This window comes from Electrona antarctica (assembly GCF_951216825.1).
Source record: "Electrona antarctica genome assembly, chromosome: 17".
NCBI classification, from domain to species: domain Eukaryota; kingdom Metazoa; phylum Chordata; class Actinopteri; order Myctophiformes; family Myctophidae; genus Electrona; species Electrona antarctica.
Window position 1 is genome coordinate 35,708,428 of NC_136798.1, and position 17,487 is coordinate 35,725,914.

Consider the following 17,487-nt stretch of genomic DNA (forward strand, 5'->3'; position numbering starts at 1 on the left):
ACCCCGCTCAAGTCTTTACTTTCAAGACCGATTTCAGAAGAATAAAACCAACAAAAAAGCAGTATGAATTGTCTGGACCCATTGGGACAGTGTGTTAGGACGCTGCCACATGATCGGGAGATGTTGAGTTCAAACCCCACTCAAGTCTTTACTTTCAAGACCGATTTGAGAAGAAGAGAACAAACAGCAGGCTTGATTATTGTAATGCTCTCCTGTCTGGCTTACCCAAAAAAACTAGTTTTTTTTGGCACTACTGATTGTTACCCGTTTTCTTTCTTGTCAGTTAAAATCATCATTCATCATCACTTCCATCTTGTCCATCACCTAACCCTAACCCTAACCCTAACCCCAACCCCAACCCTAGTTGTCTGGTACCAGATTCGTTACCAGATGGTACCAGAACAAAACAAACAAAAAAGCAATGTGGATTGTCTGGAACCAGTGGCTCAGTGTGTTAGGACGCTGCCACATTATCGGGAGATGATGAGTTCAAACCCCACTCAAGTCTTTACTTTCAAGACCGATTTCAGGAGAAGAAAACAAACAAAAAAGCAGTGTGAATTGTCTGGACCCAGTGGGTTAGCCACATGATCGGGAGATGGTGAGTTCAAACCCCACTCAAGTCTTTACTTTCAAGACCGATTTCAGAAGAATAAAACCAACAAAAAAGCAGTATGAATTGTCTGTACCCAGTGGGACAGTGTGTTAGGACGCTGCCACATGATCGGGAGATGGTGAGTTCAAACCCCAATCAAGTCTTTACTTTCAAGACCGATTTCAGAAGAATAAAACCAACAAAAAAGCAATATGAATTGTCTGGACCCATTGGGACAGTGTGTTAGGACGCTGCCACATGATCAGGAGATGTTGAGTTCAAACCCCACTCAAGTCTTTACTTTCAAGACCGATTTGAGAAGAAGAGAACCAACAGCAGGCTTGATTATTGTAATGCTCTCCTGTCTGGCTTAACCAAAAAACCTAGTTTTTTTTGGCACTACTGATTGTTACCCGTTTTCTTTCTTGTCAGTTAAAATCATCATTCATCATCACTTCCATCTTGTCCATCACCTAACCCTAACCCTAACCCTAACCCTAACCCTAACCCCAACCCCAACCCTAGTTGTCTGGTACCAGATTCGTTACCAGATGGTACCAGAACAAAACAAACAAAAAAGCAATGTGGATTGTCTGGAACCAGTGGCTCAGTGTGTTAGGAAGCTGCCACATTATCGGGAGATGGTGAGTTCAAACCCCACTCAAGTCTTTACTTTCAAGACCGATTTCAGGAGAAGAAAACAAACAAAAAAGCAGTGTGAATTGTCTGGACCCAGTGGGACAGCCACATGATCGGGAGATGGTGAGTTCAAACCCCAATCAAGTCTTTAATTTCAAGACCGATTTCAGAAGAATAAAACCAACAAAAAAGCAGTATGAATTGTCTGGACCCATTGGGACAGTGTGTTAGGACGCTGCCACATGATCAGGAGATGTTGAGTTCAAACCCCACTCAAGTCTTTACTTTCAAGACTGATTTGAGAAGAAGAGAACAAATAGCAGGCTTGATTATTGTAATGCTCTCCTGTCTGGCTTACCCAAAAAAACTAGTTTTTTTTGGCACTACTGATTGTTACCCGTTTTCTTTCTTGTCAGTTAAAATCATCATTCATCATCACTTCCATCTTGTCCATCACCTAACCCTAACCCTAACCCTAACCCCAACCCCAACCCCAACCCCAACCCTAGTTGTCTGGTACCAGATTCGTTACCAGATGGTACCAGAACAAAACAAACAAAAAAGCAATGTGGATTGTCTGGAACCAGTGGCTCAGTGTGTTAGGACGCTGCCACATGATCGGGAGATGGTGAGTTCAAACCCCACTCAAGTCTTTACTTTCAAGACCGATTTCAGGAGAAGAAAACAAACAAAAAACAGTGTGAATTGTCTGTACCCAGTGGGACAGCCACATGATCGGGAGATGGTGAGTTCAAACCCCACTCAAGTCTTTACTTTCAAGACCGATTTCAGAAGAATAAAACCAACAAAAAAGCAGTGTGAATAATGTCTGGACCCAATGGCTCAGTGTGTTAGGATGCTGCCACATGATCTGGAGATGGTGACTTCAAACCCCACTCAAGTCTTTACTTTCAAGACCGATTTCAGAAGAAGAAAACCAACAAAAAAGCAGTGTGAATTGTCTGGACCCAATGGCTCAGTGTGTTAGGATGCTGCCACATGATCGGGAGATGGTGAGTTCAAACCCCACTCAAGTCTTTACTTTCAAGACCGATTTCAGAAGAAGAAAACCAACAAAAAAGCTGTGTGAATTGTCTGGACCCAGTGGCTCAGTGTGTTAGGACGCTGCCACATGATCGGGAGATGGTGAGTACAAACCCCACTCAAGTTCAAACCAAAAAATAAAGGTCCAGGGTGCAATCCCACCCAAGTCTTTACTGTGACACTTTGCTTTCCACACTCACATCAAGTAGCACAGAAAAGCTGTGTTGTAGTAACATGCAGTTAGCTCAGTGTGATGAGAGGCTGTCCTTGGGAGCCACAGTTCCAGGGTTCAAATCCCACATTAGTCATAACTCTGACACTTTGCTTTGCACACTGATTTCCAGAAGGACAACTTTAAAGCAGCCCAGAAATTCACCATGATTGTGTGCCGGTAAGTGGCCCAACGGATAAGTCAGATCATATCCGTAGTATACCTAGTAGAAGTGTGCCGGTTCAAACCCGACATACTCCTAGTAGGCGGTGATGGTTCAAATCACCGACACCTAGAGTAGGTGTGGCCCAGTGGATAAATCAGATGATATCTGTAGACTACCTAGTAGAAGTATGCCGGCCGACATACTCCTAGTAGGATGGTGCTAGTTCAAATCACCAACACCTACAGTAGGTAGGAGTGTGTGCAGTTAAGTGGCCTCAAATCACCATCACCTAGAGTAGGTATGACCGTGTGCCCTTAATTGGCCCGGTGGATAAATCAGATAATATCCGTAGAATACCTAGTGAGATGGTGCTGGTTCAAATCACCATCACCTAGAGTAGTTAGGACCGTGTGCCGTTAATTGGCCTGGTGGATAAATCAGATAATATCCGTAGAATACCTAGTAGGATGGTGCTCGTTCAAATCACCATCACCTAGAGTAGGTAGGGGGTCAGGTAAGAGTATGTAGGGGCAGAGTAGGTTGAGGTGTAGATAGGGTGAGAGTAGGCGAGGGTTGGTCAGTTAGGGGAAGGAGTAGGTGAGGGGGATCAGGTAGGGGGTGATTAGGCGAGGGGGGTCAGGTTAGGGGGAGATTAGGCGAGGTGGAGAGTAGGCGAGGTAGGGCCAGGCAGGGGGAGAGTAGGCGAGGGGGGCCAGGCAGGGGGAGAGTAGGAGAGGAGTGAGGCCAGGCAGGGGTAGAGTAGGTGAGGGGGGAGGCCAGGCAGGGGGAGAGTAGGGGGAGGCCAGGCAGGGGTAGAGTAGGAGAGCGGGGAGGCCAGGCAGGGGGAGAGTAGGTGAGGGGGAGGCCAGGCAGGGGGAGAGTAGGGGTAGGCCAGGCAGGGGTAGAGTAGGAGAGCGGGGAGGCCAGGCAGGGGGAGAGTAGGAGAGGGGGGAGACCAGGCAGGGGGAGAGTAGGAGAGGGGGGAGGCCAGGCAGGGGGAGAGTAGGAGAGGGGAGGCCAGGCAGGGGGAGAGTAGGAGAGGTGTGATGCCAGGCATGGGGGTTGCAGGCAGGGGCGGTGCAGGCAGGGGCGGGTCTTCCTGATTTTTTTTTATAATTTTTTTTTTCTTTTTCCTAAATTAAATTTAGAAAATTATTTTAAAAAAATAGGAAGAACACCACTGCATAATCTTTCCCTGCCCACCCCCTCTCTACCCCTGCCTGGCCTCCCTCCTATCCTACTCTACCACTGCCTGGCCCCTCTCTCCTACTCTCCCCCTGCCTGGCCTCCCCCCTCTTCTACTCTACCCCTGCCTGGCCTCCCTCCTCTCCTACTCTACCCCTGCCTGGCCCCCCTCTCCTACTCTACCCCTGCCTGGCCTCCCTCCTCTCCTACTCTCCCCCTGCCTGGCCTCCCGCACTCTACCCCTGCCTGGCCTCCCTCCTCTCCTACTCTCCCCCTGCCGGGCCCCCCTCGCCTACTCTAACCCTGCCTGGCCCCCCCCTCGCCTACTCTCCCCCTACCTGACCCCCCTCGCCTACTCTCCCCCTACCTGACCCCCCTCGCCTACTCTCCACCTCGCCTGCCCCCCCCTCGCCTAATCGCCCCCCTACCTGACCAACCCTCGCCTACTCTCACCCTATCTACACCTCAACCTACTCTGCCCCTACATACTCTTACCTGACACCCTACCTACTCTAGGTGATGGTGATTTGAACCAGCACCATCCTACTAGGTATTCTACGGATATTATCTGATTTATCCACCGGGCCAATTAACGGCACACGGTCCTAACTACTCTAGGTGATGGTGATTTGAACCAGCACCATCCCACTAGGTATTCAACGGATATTATCTGATTTATCCATGGGGCCAATTAACGGCACACGGTCCTACCTACTCTAGGTGATGGTGATTTGAACCAGCACCATCCTATGTCGGGTTTGAACTGGCAGACTTCTACTAGGTATTCTATGGATATTATCTGATTTATCCACCAGGCCACTTAACTGCACACACTCCTACCTACTGTATGTGTTGGTGATTTGAACTAGCACCATCCTACTAGGAGTATGTCGGCCGGCATACTTCTACTAGGTAGTCTACAGATATCATCTGATTTATCCACTGGGCCACACCTACTCTAGGTGTCGGTGATTTGAACGATCACCGCCTACTAGGAGTATGTCGGGTTTGAACCGGCACACTTCTACTAGGTATACTACGGATATGATCTGACTTATCCGTTGGGCCACTTACCGGCACACAATCATGGTGAATTTCTGGGCTGCTTTAAAGTTGTCCTTCTGGAAATCAGTGTGCAAAGCAAAGTGTCAGAGTTATGACTAATGTGGGATTTGAACCCTGGACCTGTGGCTCCCAAGGACAGCCTCTCATCACACTGAGCTAACTGCTGGTTACTACAACACAGCTTTTCTGTGCTACTTGATGTTAGTGTGGAAAGCAAAGTGTCACAGTAATGACTTGGGTGGGATTGCACCCTGGACCTTTATTTTTTGGTTTGAACTTGAGTGGGGTTTGAACTCACCATCTCCCGATCATGTGGCAGCGTCCTAACACACTGAGCCACTGGGTCCAGACAATTCACACAGCTTTTTTGTTGGTTTTCTTCTTCTGAAATCGGTCTTGAAAGTAAAGACTTGAGTGGGGTTTGAACTCACCATCTCCCGATCATGTGGCAGCGTCCTAACACACTGAGCCACTGGGTCCAGACAATTCACACAGCTTTTTTGTTGGTTTTCTTCTTCTGAAATCGGTCTTGAAAGTAAAGACTTGAGTGGGGTTTGAACTCACCATCTCCCGATCATGTGGCAGCATCCTAACACACTGAGCCATTGGGTCCAGACAATTCACACTGCTTTTTTGTTGGTTTTCTTCTTCTGAAATCGGTCTTGAAAGTAAAGACTTGAGTGGGGTTTGAACTCACCATCTCCCGATCATGTGGCAGCGTCCTAACACACTGTCCCACTGGGTCCAGACAATTCACACAGCTTTTTTGTTTGTTTTCTTCTCCTGAAATCGGTCTTGAAAGTAAAGACTTGAGTAGGGTTTTAACTCACCATCTCCCGATCATGTGGCAGCGTCCTAACACACTGTCCCACTGGGTCCAGACAATTCACACAGCTTTTTTGTTTGTTTTCTTCTCCTGAAATCGGTCTTGAAAGTAAAGACTTGAGTAGGGTTTTAACTCACCATCTCCCGATCATGTGGCAGCGTCCTAACACACTGAGCCACTGGGTCCAGACAATTCACACTGCTTTTTTGTTGGTTTTCTTCTTCTGAAATCGGTCTTGAAAGTAAAGACTTGAGTGGGGTTTGAACTCACCATCTCGAGATCATGTGGCAGCGTCCTAACACACTGAGCCACTGGTTCCAGACAATCCACATTGCTTTTTTGTTTGTTTTGTTCTGGTATCATCTGGTAACCAATCTGGTACCAGACAACTAGGGTTAGGGTTAGGGTTAGGGTTAGGGTTAGGGTTAGGTGATGGACAAGATGGAAGTGATGATGAATGATGATTTTAACTGACAAGAAAGGAAACGGGTAACAATCAGCAGTGCAAAAAAAAAACAATAGTGTTTTTGGGTAAGCCAGACAGGAGAGCATTACAATAATCAAGCCTGCTGGTGATAAACAGTGAATGAGTTTTTCAGTATAATTTTGGGACAGAAATCTGGTACCAGACAACTCTGTTGAGCTCTCAGTGATTTTTAGGTTGTAAGTTGTTCTTCTTGGTGTCACTTTTCAAATGGGGCCTTGGGATCATGTACAGAGCATTTGAATGGTGCTGTGCATCAAAGGTGTCTTTAGTGCTTTTAAGTGTTATCGTGGATGTTAATCAGATAATACAGAGGAGAAACCATGACAGCCAGCCCAGGTGTGTTCTGGTCCTGTTGATTGAGCTGAGAAGGACCTACAAACCTTCAAGGTTTATAGGTCCTGCTCTGCTCAATCAACAGGACCAGAACACACACTCGTTACTTTTCTTCCAGTTTATTATACTCGTCGTCACGCTACTAGTCCTACATACTTACACCTAGAAACCCCATTCAAACCTACTTAGGTTCATCTTACGGTTTGCCCGAAAAGGAATCTTTGAAATGTTTCATAGTTTTAGCAATAAAGACAATGGGCTATAGCCCATGGTCTCGGAGTGATTTTCGTCTTTTTTTCAAATCCTCAAAAATGATGAAAAACGGCATGCTATAGTATGCCGTCTGAGGCCATGGGCTGATCTTGAACCCATGACCTGTGGCTCACATAGACAGCAGCTTATCACAGAGTGCCACCATGCTCTCTGAGAATCTCCTCAGCTTTCCATCTCTTTCCAGTTCTCTTCTGGATGTTATTCTCCAAAATATGCTGCAGAGTGAAAGTAGGAGGAACTCAGCTGGATTTGAACTCACAACCTCTGGCTCACATGGATGTCATCTTAACAAGGGTGCCACTGAGCTCTCAGTGATTTTTAGGTTGTAAGTTGTTCTTCTTGGTGTCACTTTTCAAATGGGGCCTTGGGATCATGTACAGAGCATTTTTTTCAACATCCTCAAAAATGATGAAAAATGGCATGCTATAGGATGCCGTCTGAGGCCATGGGCTGAACTTGAACCAACAACCTGTGGCTCACATAGACAGCAGCTTATCACAGAGTGCCACCATGCTCTCTGAGAATCTCCTCAGCTTTCCAGTTCTCTTCTGGATGTTATTCTCCAAAACATGCTGCAGAGTGAAAGTAGGAGGAACTGAGCTGGATTTGAACTCACAACCTCTGGCTCACATGGACGTCATCTTAACAAGGGTGACACTGAGCTCTCAGTGATTTTTAGGTTGTAAGTTGTTCTTCTTGGTGTCACTTTTCAAATGGGGCCTTGGGATCATGTACAGAGCATTTTTTTCAAATCCTCAAAAATGATGAAAAATGGCATGCTATAGTATGCCGTCTGAGGCCATGGGCTGAACTTGAACCAACAACCTGTGGCTCACATAGACAGCAGCTTATCACAGAGTGCCACCATGCTCTCTGAGAATCTCCTCAGCTTTCCAGTTCTCTTCTGGATGTTATTCTCCAAAACATGCTGCAGAGTGAAAGTAGGAGGAACTGAGCTGGATTTGAACTCACAATCTCTGGCTCACATGGACGTCATCTTAACAAGGGTGACACTGAGCTCTCAGTGAATTTTAGGTTGTAAGTTGTTCTTCTTGGTGTCACTTTTCAAATGGGGCCTTGGGATCATGTACAGAGCATTTATTTCAAATCCTCAAAAATGATGAAAAACGGCATGCTATAGTATGCCGTCTGAGGCCATGGGCTGATCTTGAACCCATGACCTGTGGCTCACATAGACAGCAGCTTATCACAGAGTGCCACCATGCTCTCTGAGAATCTCCTCAGCTTTCCATCTCTTTCCAGTTCTCTTCTGGATGTTATTCTCCAAAACATGTTGTAGAGTGAAAGTAGGAGGAACTCAGCTGGACTTGAACTCACAACCTCTGGCTCACATGGACGTCATCTTAACAAGGGTGCCACTGAGCTCTCAGTGATTTTTAGGTTGTAAGTTGTTCTTCTTGGTGTCACTTTTCAAATGGGGCCTTGGGATCATGTACAGAGCATTTTTTTCAAATCCTCAAAAATGATGAAAAACGGCATGCTATAGTATGCCGTCTGAGGTCATGGGCTGATCTTGAACCCATGACCTGTGGCTCACATAGACAGCAGCTTATCACAGAGTGCCACCATGCTCTCTGAGAATCTCCTCAGTTTTCCATCTATTTCCAGTTCTCTTCTGGATGTTATTCTCCAAAACATGCTGTAGAGTGAAAGTAGGAGGAACTCAGCTGGCTTTGAACTCACAACCTCTGGCTCACATGGACGTCATCTTAACAAGGGTGCCACTGAGCTCTCAGTGATTTTTAGGTTGTAAGTTGTTCTTCTTGGTGTCACTTTTCAAATGGGGCCTTGGGATCATGCACAGAGCATTTGAATGGTGCTGTGCATCAAAGGTGTCTTTAGTGCTTTTAAGTGTTATCGTGGATGTTAATCAGATAATACAGAGAAGAAACCATGACAGGACACAGACAGCCTTCCCCATTGGTGGATATGATCCTGGCAGCCAGCCCAGGTGTGTTCTGGTCCTGTTGATTGAGCTGAGAAGGACCTACAAACCTTCAAGGTTTATAGGTCCTGCTCTGCTCAATCAACAGGACCAGAACACACACTTGTTACTTTTCTTCCAGTTTATTATACTCGTCGTCACGCTACTAGTCCTACATACTTACACCTAGAAACCCCATTCAAACCTACTTAGGTTCATCTTACGGTGGACATGTTTGCCCGAAAAGGAATCTTTGAAATGTTTCATAGTTTTAGCAATAAAGACAATGGGCTATAGCCCATGGTCTCGGAGTGATTTTCGTCTTTTTTTCAAGTCCTCAAAAATGATGAAAAACGGCATGCTATAGTATGCCGTCCGAGGCCATGGGCTATAGCCTATGGTCTCGGAGTGATTTTCGTCTTTTTTTCAAATCCTCAAAAATGATGAAAAACGGCATACTATAGTATGCCGTCTGAGGCCATGGGCTGATCTTGAACCCATGACCTGTGGCTCACATAGACAGCAGCTTATCACAGAGTGCCACCATGCTCTCTGAGAATCTCCTCAGCTTTCCAGTTCTCTTCTGGATGTTATTCTCCAAAACATGCTGTAGAGTGAAAGTAGGAGGAACTCAGCTGGCTTTGAACTCACAACCTCTGGCTCACATGGACGTCATCTTAACAAGGGTGCCACTGAGCTCTGTGATTTTTAGGTTGTAAGTTGTTCTTCTTGGTGTCACTTTTCAAATGGGGCCTTGGGATCATGTACAGAGCATTTTTTTCAAATCCTCAAAAATGATGAAAAACGGCATGCTATAGTATGCCGTCTGAGGCCATGGGCTGATCTTGAACCCATGACCTGTGGCTCACATAGACAGCAGCTTATCACAGAGTGCCACCATGCTCTCTGAGAATCTCCTCAGCTTTCCATCTCTTTCCAGTTCTCTTCTGGATGTTATTCTCCAAAACATGCTGCAGAGTGAAAGTAGGAGGAACTCAGCTGTATTTGAACTCACAACCTCTGGCTCAAATGGACATCATCTTAACAAGGGTACCACTGAGCTCTCTGTGATTTTAAGTTTTAAGTTGTTGTGTCACTTTTCAAATGGGGCCTTGGGATCATAGAGAGCATTTTAATGTTGTTTGCTGTGCATCAAATGTGTCTTTAGTGCTTTTAAGTGTTATCGTTGTGGGTTCAAATCCCACTCTGGTCTTTACTCTGAAACTTTACTTTGGAGAAAGAAGATAAAAGCACCCGGAAAACTCAGTCAGGCTAAGGTAGTGATGTTGCAGTTGGTAAGAAAAGGACCTTGAAGTTTGTGCATTGTGCTGCGGCGAACTCGCAGGTTCAAATGCCACTAACATGTCCTGATCTTACCGGTTGACCATGATCCTTGCAGTGGTGCCCCCCGGTCGTTTCGGACAATAAAAAGTAGTTATGAAAATAAAAAACCAGAGCTGGCTGAAATACGAGAGAGAGGATGGGTAGTGGCTAGAGCGAGGAAGTGAGAGAGCAAGGGGTGTATAGCTAGAGAGAGAACATACAGAGAGAACTCAACTAACATAGGATACAGAGAGAGAACTAACATACTGTAGGACCTAGACAATAAGATATGAGTTTCATACTAGTTTAAAATACTGAGTCTCATGACTTTCATTAGTATACAATGACTTTTTACAGTTCAGCCTCAATGAAATTAGATTTCAGAACCAAAAAGTGTTTCCTTAAAGGGTTTTCCTGTGATGGGTTTTTACTTTTTTGTGTTTTGTATTTTGTATGCATAGCTTATCTCTCAACATGACTTTTTATTTACAGGGATAAGCTAGCATATCACAATTGTATGCAGTTTATTTCTATTAGATGTATGCGTTTCTGTAGTGGCATCCTTCAGATGACATTTTCCACAGATCAGTGTCAGGTACTCCTCTCCATATCTCTCATGGCACCACAATTCCACAGCTGGTGTAGAGGTCAGAGGTGTCCTCATGATGCATCAGGCAACCCAGAAATAAAGAAATAAAAGCAAAATATTTAGTTACACAGACATAATTAACATCCCTAGCTGGAATACTGTAATTGTGAAAAAACATAGCAGTGGTGTGTCAAGGTCGTGAACGGCACTCCCTGTCTACTAATCCAATATTTAGAGATCATTCTCTCTAATATTTTTTTCAAATACTCTGGCAACTTCTACCTACAATGTCAAGGGACTGCCATGGGCAGTGCATTTGCCCCTTCATATGCCTGTCTGGTCATGGGTTTTTGGGAAGAATGGTTTATCTATAACCCTATGAACAATATTTTCCTTCCCAAATTTATTTTGTGGCGTAGGTACATTGATGATGTGGTTTTAATATGGAAAGGTACTACCGATGAGCTGCAAATGTTCCTTCAATATGTTAACTCCACTACAAGATACTTAACTTTTACCATGGAGTTTGATAACGACAGAATCAACTTTTTGGACATGACAATATTCAAGAGCGCTGATGGCTTATTTAACACCACCATCTATCGCAAACCGATCAGCTGGAATACTCTACTTATTTATCATTCTAAACAGCTCATTCGTAACACCCCTAAAGGCCAATACTTACGCGTCAGACTTAACTGTAGCTCCACTACGGACTTTATATCGAAAGCTACTGACCTCACTAATCGCTTTACAGAAAGAGGCTATAACCAAAAGGACTTGGATACAGCCTATAACAGTGCGGTTCACACTGACAGAACATCCCTCCTCTCCTTATAAAAAAGCAAAAGCAGACACCAACCCGACTCTGTTTTTCCACACCGTTCCGGGCCCAACGGGTCTGTCTGTCTGTCTGTCTGTCTGCCTGTCTGTCTGCCTGCCTGCATGTCTGCCTGTCCGTTTTATTGTGAAATTGACATTGATGATGTTTGTGGGCTAGAACATTGAATATTGGGCCTATTTTTTGTTTTTTGTATTGGGGTGAAAACCATTGTCAGTTCCACATCAAATAATAGTAAAATACGAATGACATTTTCCTGATTTTTTTTTTGTGTTAGAAAATTGGGGAAATGAACCAATGTCTGATGTTTGTTCTGAAACAAACACTCTGACCGTGTACAGTACAGTATGGTTTCCAGCCTTGTCCAGGTTGTTCTTTCTGTGGCCTTTACAGCATCTACTTTGCATGGTGGCCACATGCATTCCTTTCCATTTACTCAATTCGATGGCACCACTTCCACTTCATTAGTTTTCTCAAAAACAACAATGTGATACATTGCCTACAGATAATGAAAATGTAATATTTCATATTTGTTTCAGTTATTGGTTAGAACTCACAACTTGAGAGCAATATGAGAAGACACACACATATATATATTTATGCAACATGGTGTTAAGCATTTGTACTGTCAACAAGGACCACGTGACGTCACACATTGTAAATCGTATCTTCATGTAAAATGCTCATTATAAGATGACACCAGTGTTTCCCCTATATGCATTATTGTGTGGCGGCCACCACACAATCATAACCAGCCACCACAGTATGATTTTTAGTAGGCGGCTGTGAATAGGCCAAAAAAAAGGCAAATAACCATGCAAAAGACAGCAAAAGAAAACCCAGCAAAAACAAAATCACAAAAATGTCACACGTGCTAGGGGAAACACTGGGCACCATTTCTTTTTAATGCTCATTATAAGATGTCACAATTTCTGTCTACTCAGAAGAAACCTGCCTATACCAGTGACATAAGCAATCATTTCTAATGAGATTTGTTCAGATAGACAGATGGATGTACAACGCTCTGGAATCCATTTCAGTGGGCTGAAAACAAATGTCATTGAGACAGAGTTGACAAAAACGCTGCCATAATTTATACTGAGCATTAGTGAGGACCAATATGAAGATACGTTGAAAATGGGTGAATTGGTTCATGAATGCCTGTCCTTTGTGCAAACCATTGCCAATTTGATTCAGTGATCCAAATTGCCATGCATTTTGACATCCTGATGCACAAGACAATGTACAGTATGTTGTAAACTAGAAAGTATTGCCTATAAAGACTGCCAAAATGCTCAACACATGAAACCAGTAAAGAATTTGCAAGGTCATTCATCCTCAAACAATATTCCGAGCTTGCCAAAATGTAGACACCAACAGACAAAAGCATAAAAATGTCATAGATTTGAGACTTTAACATCTTTCAGTACAACAGGACCAGTATACAATGAAATGCCGTAGTTATGTTGCCTTCCATCTTCCTCTCTCGGCCAGTGTACGTGGCCTTCTGGCAAACTCGGTTGGAATGTAATCTTTCGAAGCAAGTAGTCTCTCTGAAACTAAAGAGGCTTGACTACATGCCATACGACAAGACAATGGGCCAGGAGGACCCATCAACAACAAGTAGACGCTTTGTCACCGCTAAACACACCAAGTCAAGTGCATGTAATCATGAGGGAAGGTGACAAACCATGTCAATATCAAGGTTGGAGAAAGGTGAGTGTTCGTTGTGGTGTTCCTCATTACTAGTGGCTTCTCTAAAACATTTGTCAGTTCTACACCTTGCAGGGACCTCACGGAATGTCATCCGGTTACCTATTCGAAGGCCCTTTTGGTGGCACTTGTCGCATCCATAGTATGTGATTTAACACCTCCAATAGATGCTCGGGCTGGGGTGTCACACACAACAGAGGTCACATTCAAAATGAATGTTTTTCCCTTAAAAACAAACCCACTGCTCAGTGGTTTTAATTAATTTATCAGATGTTGCAAATATTCTGACAAAAATGTAGGTTTAGGCTCACCACAAAAATACCAATTACCACTGGTTTCTTACTGTGCCCCTGTAACATGTCAAGTATTGGCCAAAACGGAGTACCATTGCTATTCAAAAGTGGCAGACCATCAAACTTCAGCTAGTCATAAGGTACCCCCGGCCCATCTGGAAGAATAGACCACAATTTGTCCAGAATACAATGAAATGCATTCACTATTCTAAAATAGCGTAATACTCCTCCTGCCACAGTCTATTATCCATGTCCATCTCATCACCAGAATCAAACCTGTGTTCTGCCCACATATAATATATGTGGGCTACATTGAAGTAGCCAAGTAGGCATATGAGGTGAATGTGAAGAGATGCAAGCTGATTGAGAGTGAGCATATTATGCTCACTCTCAATCAGCTTGCATCTCTTCACATTCACCCGATATGCCTACTTGGCTACTTCAATGTTCAAGCCTTCCTCCACATTTCCATCATATTCACACACACTCAAGCCTTCAATATATAAGCCTTCCTCCATAATCATCATCGTATTCTGCATGTTCTACTGATTCCATTACATTTTTAACTCTTTAAATGCTCGTCTCCTCAAATTGCTCCTCTCATTGTAAGCCAAATTCCCCTCCATGTCACTTACAGTTCTGCAGTTCTGCTTTAATCGTCAAGCCCAATCACAGCCCTGCAAGGAAAGAAAATGTTTGATTTATTATATATATATTATTATTAACTAATAATAATACAGTATATTCAAACACAAATTATTTTTACAGTTACCATATTAAAATGTTCAAGGTTCCGTAAGACAGTGTTGATAGTCGACTAATACCATGACAAAAAATGTTCGTCGACTACCTTTTTCTCTGACGAAAACTAATTGAAAACGAAATGAAAACTAAGCTATGATGACTAAAACTAAGACAATATATTGGCAATTGTGTCAACAAATACAAACTAGACTACAATGTTAGGAAGGGACTAGTGGACAAGAGATCCAGTATAAGTAATTTTACACTTGATTGCATGCTGATCTAAAAGCTCACGTGTTGCAGTGTTGTGAGCTTAGATTGGCTATTTTCAGCAAGTGTAAAATCTGTCATTACGACAGCATCAAGGCCCACCAAAATACATTTTAGTCGACTAAATCAACTGTAGATTTAGTCGACTAAATCAACTGTAGATTTAGTCGACTAAAATCGTATGATATTTAGTCGGCTAAAACTAGACTAACACTAAAACATTCCAGGTGACTAAAATGTTAAAACGAAATTAAAACTATTCAAGAATCAAGACTGAAGAGACTATCACTAAAACTAAATTAATTGTCTAAATCAACACTGGCCGTAAATTATTTTGGTTAACACAAAAATGTTATTGTTATGAAGATAAAGCTCTATGTTCTGTAATCATTTCTATAGTGTGTTCAGTGACAGGGGTAATCCTGTCTCTCTAGCTATTTAGTAAATAAAAAATACATTTTCAGGTGGGTAATCCACCTTTACGTGTACAAATGAAACCAAATGGACCCTTACAGGTCTGTAACTCAGAGTGTAAAAATGAAACCAAATGGACCCTTACAGCTCTGTAACTCTGAGAGTGTAACACATGGAACCAAATTAACCCTTACAGGTCTGTAACTCTGAGAGTGTAACACATGGAACCAAATGAAACCTTACAGGAGGTCTGTAACTCTGAGAGTGTACACATGGAACCAAATGGACCCTTATACCAGTCACTGTGTGAGGAGGACAGAACTCAGCTGTATAGGGCACCTTCAGGACTTTGGTAAGTTCATGTCTCTCACAATTCCACAGCTGGTGTAGAGGTCAGAGGTGTCCTCATGATGCTTCAGGCAACCCAGAAAAAAAAAAAAAAAAGCAAAAGATTTAGTTACACAGACATAACAATTAACAGCCCTAGCTGGAATACTGTAATTGTGAAAAATCATAGCACTGGAAAGTCTATTGCTGGCATAATGTAGATGTGTCGAGGTCGTGCACGGCCCCTCCTGTCAACTAATCCAATAGTTATGGAATAGTCACTAAGAAAATGAGCTATTGCAGCCCTGGTTTTGCTTAATGTTCTCTCTGTGTCACTGACAGTCACTATGTCATGAAGTCCTTCAGGACCTCTAGAACTTTGAGTAGAACTCAGCTGTATGACACCTTCCAGCTGCCGCCAGCACTTTGAATAGAACTTGGTGCAAACAAATACACTATTACACTTATTACACTATTACACTTAATAAACTAGACCTATTACACTTATTACACTATTACACTTAATACACTATTACACTTACACTATTACATTTATTACACTATTATACGTTACACTATTACACTATTACACTTGCACTTATCAGGTTGAGGGACTGAGGGAATATAGGGCTTTGGATGAAATGATATGTTAGGGATTGAGGGAACATACAGTAGGGCTGCAGAGGGAACATAGGCATGACCCCCAAAACATGTTTAAGAATATTATATAGGCTACAGGATATAAAATAACTTAAAATAATATGTCATATAAAACAAATACTACTGTAGCCTATATAATATTTTTTAACATTTTTGTATCATTTCTCTCATGGCTTTGTCACTGTTTAAATGCCAGGGACGTTAAGACGAGCTGAATCTAATTATGCACTGATTGCCAGGGACGACAAGACGAGTTTTTTTTTTTATAAATTTTTTGAAAATTCCTCTAATCTGGTGTGCAGGTGATGACATGCACATGACATGCACAATAGAATTACATTTTCTTTCTTTTATTTATAATGGGCTTCGGTGGCACCGAGGACCAAAACTGGTGTCCACCAGGTGGCACTGAAGGAGTTTAAGATAATTAACTAAAAGCTAAAATAAGTAAGGTAAAGGTAACAAAAGTTTTCAAATAATAGTGGAGTAAAAGTACAATATTTGCCTCTCTTGGAAATAGGAAATACTCAAGTAAAGTACAAATACCTCAAAATTGTACAGTAGGCCTACGTAAATGTACTTTACTTTACACCACTGACTACAACAAACCAACAAGTGGTGTCCATGTCAACAAAATAAGCAGAATGACCCCTTTAATGTTTTACCATGCTGTTGCCTCAGTAACCAAGGCTAGCAGCTAGCTAGCTTAGTGGTTAGCCTCTTGGTTAGCATCAAACTTCTTCATAAACATCACTACGTTACAGTGTTGCACTAAAGTATGATTAAACACCAAGACAACATTCTGACAACCCCAGTTTTTTTTTATCAAGTATCTGGACTCAAACAAGCAAATGAAGTATGTTATGACATGGTTAGCATTAGCAACAGGCTTGGGGCCTAGTGTTTAATGTTTCACAACATTAAACTTGACTGAATTCTCTTTGCTTCAGGATCACAGTCTGGACTCCAATAAGAGAACAGGTCATCAGCTCTTATGTATTGGAAAAAATCAACAATAAATGATAATTCTGTATCTCATACCACTTAGTTGTTCACAGATTGTTCTCAGCCACCAGGCATCAAATCACCTGGAAGGAAGTGCAGTTTACAGAACATGAAGCAATGATCTCCTAAGTAGGCGTGGTTTGCTTCTCCTCCGACAGATCTTTTATTATCACAGCCTACTGCTAAACACAAAGGTTTAGCATTGTGACATAGTCAATCAAACTTGTCTGTATATAGAAAAGCATTTTTTTGTGTGTTGTGAATGACCTGATTGTGAATCTGGGGGTGCACACGCAGATCCGACACACCAAATTTATATTATTAAGCATTGGATCACACATTTTATTTCACTTTTAATGTCCATTAGTTTTTGAGGGTTTTCGACGACTTAAAGTATGTCGTTTTTCATGATTTTCGACACAAAAACAAATTGATGAAACTCATGAAAAAGATATAGGCCTAAAGTATGTAATTTTTGATGGTTTTCGACAACATACTATAGTATGTTGTTTTTCATGATTTAAGACGATTGTTTTTTT

The 17,487-nt window shown here is 42.7% G+C and overlaps 1 long non-coding RNA gene across 1 annotated transcript; it reads right to left on the reverse strand.

Moving 5' to 3' along the window:
- Positions 1-10,549: 10,549 nt before the first annotated feature.
- LOC306941584 lies at positions 10,550-17,064 on the reverse strand. Its single transcript, XR_013792185.1, has 4 exons — positions 16,985-17,064; positions 15,296-15,369; positions 14,164-14,205; positions 10,550-10,751 (listed from the first exon to the last, which is right to left on the reverse strand). It is a non-coding gene; the product is annotated as an uncharacterized lncRNA (long non-coding RNA).
- Positions 17,065-17,487: the final 423 nt, after the last annotated feature.